The 6,838-nt window shown below is 42.3% G+C and overlaps 1 non-coding gene across 1 annotated transcript; it reads right to left on the bottom strand.

Annotated features, from left to right (window-relative positions):
* Window positions 1–5,172: 5,172 nt before the first annotated feature.
* LOC127487196 (small nucleolar RNA SNORA51) lies at window positions 5,173–5,304 on the bottom strand. The gene has a single exon (XR_007913761.1). It is a non-coding gene; the product is annotated as a small nucleolar RNA SNORA51 (small nucleolar RNA).
* Window positions 5,305–6,838: the final 1,534 nt, after the last annotated feature.

The raw sequence follows: 6,838 nt of genomic DNA, 5'->3' as shown, positions 1-6,838 counted from the left end.
ATACATTCTTTATCTATTCCCAGAAATGTCTTTATTTTTAAAAATATTTAATTTATTCTCATCTACTTGAAAGTATGAGATAGAAATAGAGATAGCGATAGAGAAAGAGATATAGATAGACTTTGCATTCCTTGGTTCACACCCAAATGCCTGCAAAAGCCCCAGGCTGAGTCCAGAGCCTGTAACTCATTATCTGTTGCCTCCCAAGATGTTTTAGAAGAAAGCTGGATCTAAAGTGGAGTAGCAGGGATTTAAATATGGTATGTGGGCATACCAAGTGGTGGCTTCACCCACTGTTGCATAACACTTGCCCCTCCACCAGTGATATTTTATTACCCTTCTTTTCAGCATATCCTGTCTCTAAAAGGTGTTTGTAACCAATCATGTTCCAGAAGCAGTAATCTCCAACCTGTAAGAAATTCATTCCCATTTACCTAAAGCTTGCTTACTTGGGCCAAACTAAGGTATGTTCACTGTGTAATGATAAACGGAATTTCACTGTCATGGATTCATATATTAAGACTAGAATCTTACCCTTTGGAACACTTTCCCAGAGTCATCAGAGGTCCTTGGACTTGTTTCTCCCTGGCCTAGGTCGTCACTCATACTCTGGTCTGATAAACCTTATATTAGGTTTTTTTATATAGCCTTTTCATGTTCTTTGACAGTAGTTATATGGTGGAAAAGAAACTAGATGTTTTATGTCCATGTCCTCAGACTCTTGATGGTTTGGTGGAGGAGATGATAAGGCAGCAAAGAGTTCAGGCGGCAGCATGGGCATTATTGGCCGCTACTATTAAGTTTTACTATGAGAACCAGGAACAAAAAGGGGCAGCACAGACTTGGAGAATTCGCAGCCTGGTCTGAGATGGAAAGAAGAGAAAGTGGAGTGTTTGGGATAGGAGAATGCAGTAGAGAAACTGCTTGCTCAAAGAGATCAATGCCAGTAAAAGGGAGCCATATGTTAATGGGAAAGTAAATGGGAGAGACCTGAAGGCATTCAGAGATCTTCAAGGCAATCTCTTTCACTACATTCCCACTACAGGCTCAGAATTGCAGATTTGTTTCAAATATTTTTCAGGGCAGAATCCTTTAAATAAAGAGCCCCAGGATACCCTGCTTGCCTATGACCAGCTCCAAATTCTTCCTTGCTGATTACAGGCATGTTCTCAGAGTGGTGAATCTTGGCATCACCCACACAATGCTAGTTTTCCAGGTGCATAATGTGAGTTATGGGATCATGGTGACTTCAGTGAGGTTTCAAAAGTGAGCTCAGGAGGACAGCCAGAGTTGTGCTACTGGGTTAGTGGCCCTACATGGAGCAATACATAATGAAGCTTTGAGAGTAGAGTGCTAAGCAGATACCAGAAAAGTAGAGGTGCTATCAAAGTGAGACAACTGCTGAGGAAAGCTGCAACCAGTGTGCCACCCCAACACCAGCATGTAGCCTCAGAGAGCAGCCATGTGAGCAGAGACCAGCAGAGCTAGGGACACTGCCACCTGGATTTAAAAGGATGTTTCAGACAAACTGAGGGCCAAGAAAAGAGAGCAGTCACAGGGTCAAGGTCATTGCAAAGAGCCTCCACTAGGGCAATATCAAGTAGAAAGAAAGTGGGGTCAAAGTTGCCATGGATGGGGCTGACGCTGTGGCGCAGCAGGTTAATGCCCTGGCCTGAAGCGCCCAAATGGGATGCCAGTTTGAGACCTGGCTGCTCCACTTCCAGTCCAGCTGTCTGCTATGGCCTGGGATAGCAGTAGAGGGTGGCCCAGTCCTTGGGCCCCTACACCCATGTGGAAGACCCAGAACAAGCTCCTGGCTCCTGGCTTTGGATCGGTGCAGCTCTGGCCATTGAGGCCATCTGGGGAGTGAACCAGTGAATAAAAGACCTCTCTCTCTCTCTCTCTCTCTCTTTCTATCTGTCTCTCTCTCTCTCCTTCTCAACTCTCTGTGTAACTCTGACTTTCAAATAAATAAATAAATCCTTAAAAAAAAGAGTTGCCATGGAGAGTCTCCAACAGGAAAATTCCTGCAGAGAGGAGATACCAATCTGTGGGAACTAAAGCTTGGGCTAGCAAGGCTGTAGCCAGAGGCTACATAGCTTGTTGGGAGAGAGCCCCCACCACAGTGTGCTCAGGATGCCAGACATGAAACTTTGAAACTAATTGTTTGCCCTACTTGTTTTTGGGTCTTGCTTGGGCATACTTCATCTTTTCTATTTCCCTGTCTCCTCCTTTTGGAATGGAAATATATACCCTGTGCCTGTCCTGCCATTGCCTCTTGGAATATATAACTTGTTTTTGATTGTACAGGTTCACAGATGGAGGAATTTGCTTTGAATCTCAAATGAGACTGTGCACTTTTGAATTAATTTTGGACTAAGTTAAGACTTTGGGACTTTTGGGGACACTCTGCATTGTGGGATGGACATCAACTCATAGAGGTAAGGCATGAAATGCCATGGTTTGAAAATAGTTTGGGGGTAACCGAAAGGCACATGTGTTAAAAGTATTTTTTGTGTGTGCTTGTCTGGGTCTTTTTCCCCCCAGGAACTTTTTATTTAAGGTATACAAACTTCATGCATTTCATAAATGTAACTTTAGGAACAAAGTGATCCTTCCCACCATACTTACCCTCCCACCTTTCCTCATCTTCTCTCTTCTATTGCCATTCTTATTTTCTACTTAGATCTATTTTCAATTAAATTTATACACAGAAGATTAACCTACACTAAGAAAAGAGTTTAACAAATACTATGAAAAAAATTGTTCCTCAACAGTTTTGATTTCTTCTATGATCCACTGTTCATTCAGGACCATGTTCAGTCTCCATGTGTTTGCATACGTTCCTGAATTGCTGATTTCCAGCTTCATTCTGTGGTGGTCAGAGAAGGTGTGTGGTAAGATTTCAATTTTTTTGAATTTGCCAAGTCTTGCTTTATGGCTTAGTATGTGGTCTATCCAAGAGAAAGTTCCATGCACTGGTGAGGAGAATGTCTATTCTGAAACTGTAGGATAAAAAAACCCTCAATTTATGGATTGTATGGATTTCTTTAATTCATGGATTTGCTTCTGATGACTTCTAAGTAATCCTATCATTATTTTTTGAATTCCATTTCTGGAAGTTCTTCAATCTCTTTTTGTTTTCCCATTCTAGTACTGAAGTGTTGTGTTGCTTTGGAAGCATCATGTTGTCTACCTTATTCTTGTTTCTTGAATTAAGGCATTTATTTTTAGGCATTTGTGGAGATTCTTGTTGGTTTTCTTTCCCCTGTGATGACTTACCTTTTAACTATACCTCTGGCTTAGTGGAATATCTGCTCTTTCAGTGGAAAGAGCCGTGAGCTGGGGTATTAAGTTTTGATTCCTAGAGTCTTGTGATAGTGGATTAAGGATGGAGTTAATCGAGTTATGATGTCTGATGATGGGGCCTTGGAAAGTGATTAGATTTATCAGGTTATTAGAGTGGATCCCCTGTGATGGGATGATTGTGGTTCCATAAAGAGAGAGAAACAAGTGTGAAGGAAGAACATGGTCTCTCCACCTCTGCTTCCTGGCTTCTCATGTAGTCATCCCTCTGGCATCCTCCAGTTTCACTGGATGCCTAACCAACAGGCCTGACTGACTGTAGACTGTAAGCTTCCAAACTTTAAGCTGAAATAAACCTGATGACTCAGACACTGGATGCCACCTTCCCCTTGAACATCACCCTCACCCCAATCAGGCTCTGACACCTTGCTCTCTATGCTGCTTGGAGTTCCCTTCTATTCATGTTTTTCCAGCTTTTGCTACTTTATTATAATATTTTCTCTATGCATTTAAAAATGCTGATAATTAGCCACAGCAGTATCTTTGATCCTGTTTGTGTAAAACATATTTTATCAAACCATTATGAATGTTTCCTAAGTCTAAAACTCTATGAATGTAATATTATTATTTGTCTGCCATTGTAAATTTCTGCTTTAGGATAGACTCCTAGAGGACTGGCTAGGTAAAAGTTTCAACCTTTTCTTTCTCTCTTTCTTTCTTTTTTTTTTTTTTTGACAGGCAGAGTTAGACAGTGAAAGAGAGAGACAGAGAGAAAGGTCTTCCTTCTGCTGGTTCACCCCCCAAATGGTTGCTATGGCCAGCGCGCTGCGCCAATCCAAAGCCTGGAGCCAGGTGCTTCCTCCTGGTCTCCCATGCGGATGCAGGGCCCAAGGACTTGGGCCATCCTCCACTGCCTTCCTGGGCCACAGCAGAGAGCTGGCCTGGAAGAGGAGCAACTGGAACAGAATTCGGCGCCCTGACCGGGGCTAGAACTGGAGTACCGGCACCGCAGGCAGAGGATTAGCCTAGTGAGCCATGGTGCCAGCCCAGCATTTGTTTCAAAAGAGTTTTGTACTTGAAAGGCAGAGTTACATACACACACACACAGAAAGAGATGGGGCGGGGGAGAGAGAGAGAGAGAGAGAGAGAGAGAGTGTTAGCTCAATCTTCCATCTGCAGGTTCACTCCCCAAATGGCCGCAGCAGCTGGGGCTGGGCTGAGTAGAAGCCAGAAGCCAGGAGCTTCATCTGGGCCTCCTAAATGGGTTACAGGGGTTCAAGCACTTGGGTCATCTTATGATGCTTTCTCAGGCACATTAGCAGGATGATGGATTGGAAGGGGCACTGCTATACCTGAAGCAAGTCACAGAGAAGTGCCACACATTGAGAATTTGGAATGATTCCTTTGTTAAGCTGGCAGCTAATAGCATGCTCACACCTCTAGATCTCTGGATCCAGAACAGAGGCAAGGGTTGGTCTTTTAAAGCTGAAAGTCACAGTCCCATTTGGGGAGGAACAAATGGGAACATGGTACAAGGAGGTTTACATCTGGCCTTTATTGTTTTACAAAACAACTGCAGGTGCTATTCAGAACAATTAAGGGTCCTGAATTTACTGCCAAACAGTGTTCAGTGGAGGAGAGATCCTGGAGCCACAGCCTGGGTTTTGAAAAGTCCTGGAGTTGGTCACATGATGGGAGGGTAGTGGTGGAAATGGTGCCATTGGGCAATATGGAGTCACATCAGTTTCTCGTGCTGCTTCAGAACAGTCAGGACTGAAACTGGCCCTCGTGGGATGCTGGTATCACAGGATGAGGCCTAACCTGCTTCACCACAACACTGCTGGACCCAAATATCTTTTTTTAATTTCATGTCCTCCCATTCACAATACTGACCATGCATGAGGCCTGGGATGAAGTGTTTATGGGGAAGGTTTACTCTGCCTCCTCTTTCTGTACAGTCAGTGTCAGGACACAGCCTGTGGTAAGCACCGGGAAGCTGTTCCCAAACATTTTAAGGTTTCATTAATTTTTTTTGTTTTGTTTTTTTGAGAGAGAGAGAGAGAGAGAGAGAGAGAGAAATTGAAATCTTCCATCTGCTGCTGCACTCCCTGAATGTTTGCAACAGCAAGGGCTGGCCAAGTCAAAACTGATAACTAGGAATTCAATTTAGGTCTTCCCCATGAGTTGTAAGGGACCTAAGTGCTTGAGCCATTACCTGCTGATTCCAAGGGTATGCATTAGGAGGAAGCTCTGGAATTGGGAGTGGAACTAAGACAGGAACCCAGGCCAGTGTCCTAAGCAGAACCTTACATCAAGTGCTTGCTCCCCAACTTTCTTGATATATATTTTCAAATAACCATTTCAGAAATGTTATATATTCAATGATTCCTATGTTAATTTATAAAGGCAATGCCATGTCAATAAAAATAATTTTAAAAAGCAGGTATATGTTGATCATAAAGTTTGTTTAGAAAAATAAAAAATGGTTAGAAAAGCTCTGAAAAAGAAAATCAATGAATGGATGTAGGGAAATGACCCTTGTCAGTTGTCTAATTAAGAGTAGATATAAGTGAACAAATAGAAGGCCAGTGAAACAGAATAGAAAGTCCAACAGGAGATAAGTGTTAAATTTCATATATGAAGAAGGTGATATCGCAAATAGATGTGATATGTGGTACTAGTATATTTTAATATCAATGTGGAAAAAGATCATATTGGATGTTTTCCTCACCTGCTGGGATAAATGGAAACGTTTCAGAGAAGTAACCATAAAAATTAAACATGTAGTGGAGCTTCTCTCCTCCCTTCAGTGAAAGGTACCTCCTTCTTTGATGGCCCATTCTTTCTGCTGGGATCTCACTCACAGAGATATTTCATTTAGGTCTTTTTTTTTTTTTTTGTCACAGTGTCTTGGTTTTCCATGCCTGAGAAACTCTCATGGGCTTTTTAGCCGGATCTGAATGCCTTAAGGGCTGATTCTGAGGCCAGAATGCTGTTTACGACATCTGCCATTCTATGAGTCTGCTGTGTATCCCGCTTCCCATGTTGGATCATTCGCTCCTTTTTAATTCTATCAGCTAGTATTAGCAGACACTGATCTTGTTTATGAGATCCCTTTGACACTTAATCCTATCATTGTGATCAATTATGAACTTAAACTTATCCCTTTGACTAGTAAGATGGCATTGGTACATGCCACCTTGATGGGATCTTTCTCTGAAGGGAGGAGAGAACTTCCACTTTGACTATGGCCTTGTCTAAATAAGACCAGAGTTTGTGAACTCAAGAGGCTTCCATAGCCTTGGCAGCTCATGAGAAGAGCCTCAGGTGATTACTGACATCATAAATAAGAGTGTCAATTTTAAAATCAACAACGAGAGTCACTGCGCACTTGCTCCCCATGTAGGATCTCTGAACTTAATGTGTGGTACTATGTGAATTAACAGTAAAACTACTACTCAAACAGTACTTTCTACTTTGTGTATCTGTGTGGGTGTAATCTGTTGAAATCTTTACTTAGTATATACTAAGT

Source organism: Oryctolagus cuniculus, chromosome 9 (genome assembly GCF_051225735.1).
Source record: "Oryctolagus cuniculus isolate XC-2025 breed Fujian yellow rabbit chromosome 9, ASM5122573v1, whole genome shotgun sequence".
Classification (NCBI taxonomy): domain Eukaryota; kingdom Metazoa; phylum Chordata; class Mammalia; order Lagomorpha; family Leporidae; genus Oryctolagus; species Oryctolagus cuniculus.
The sequence above is the reverse complement of the archived record's forward strand: the minus strand, read 5'-3'. Positions and strand labels throughout refer to the sequence as shown.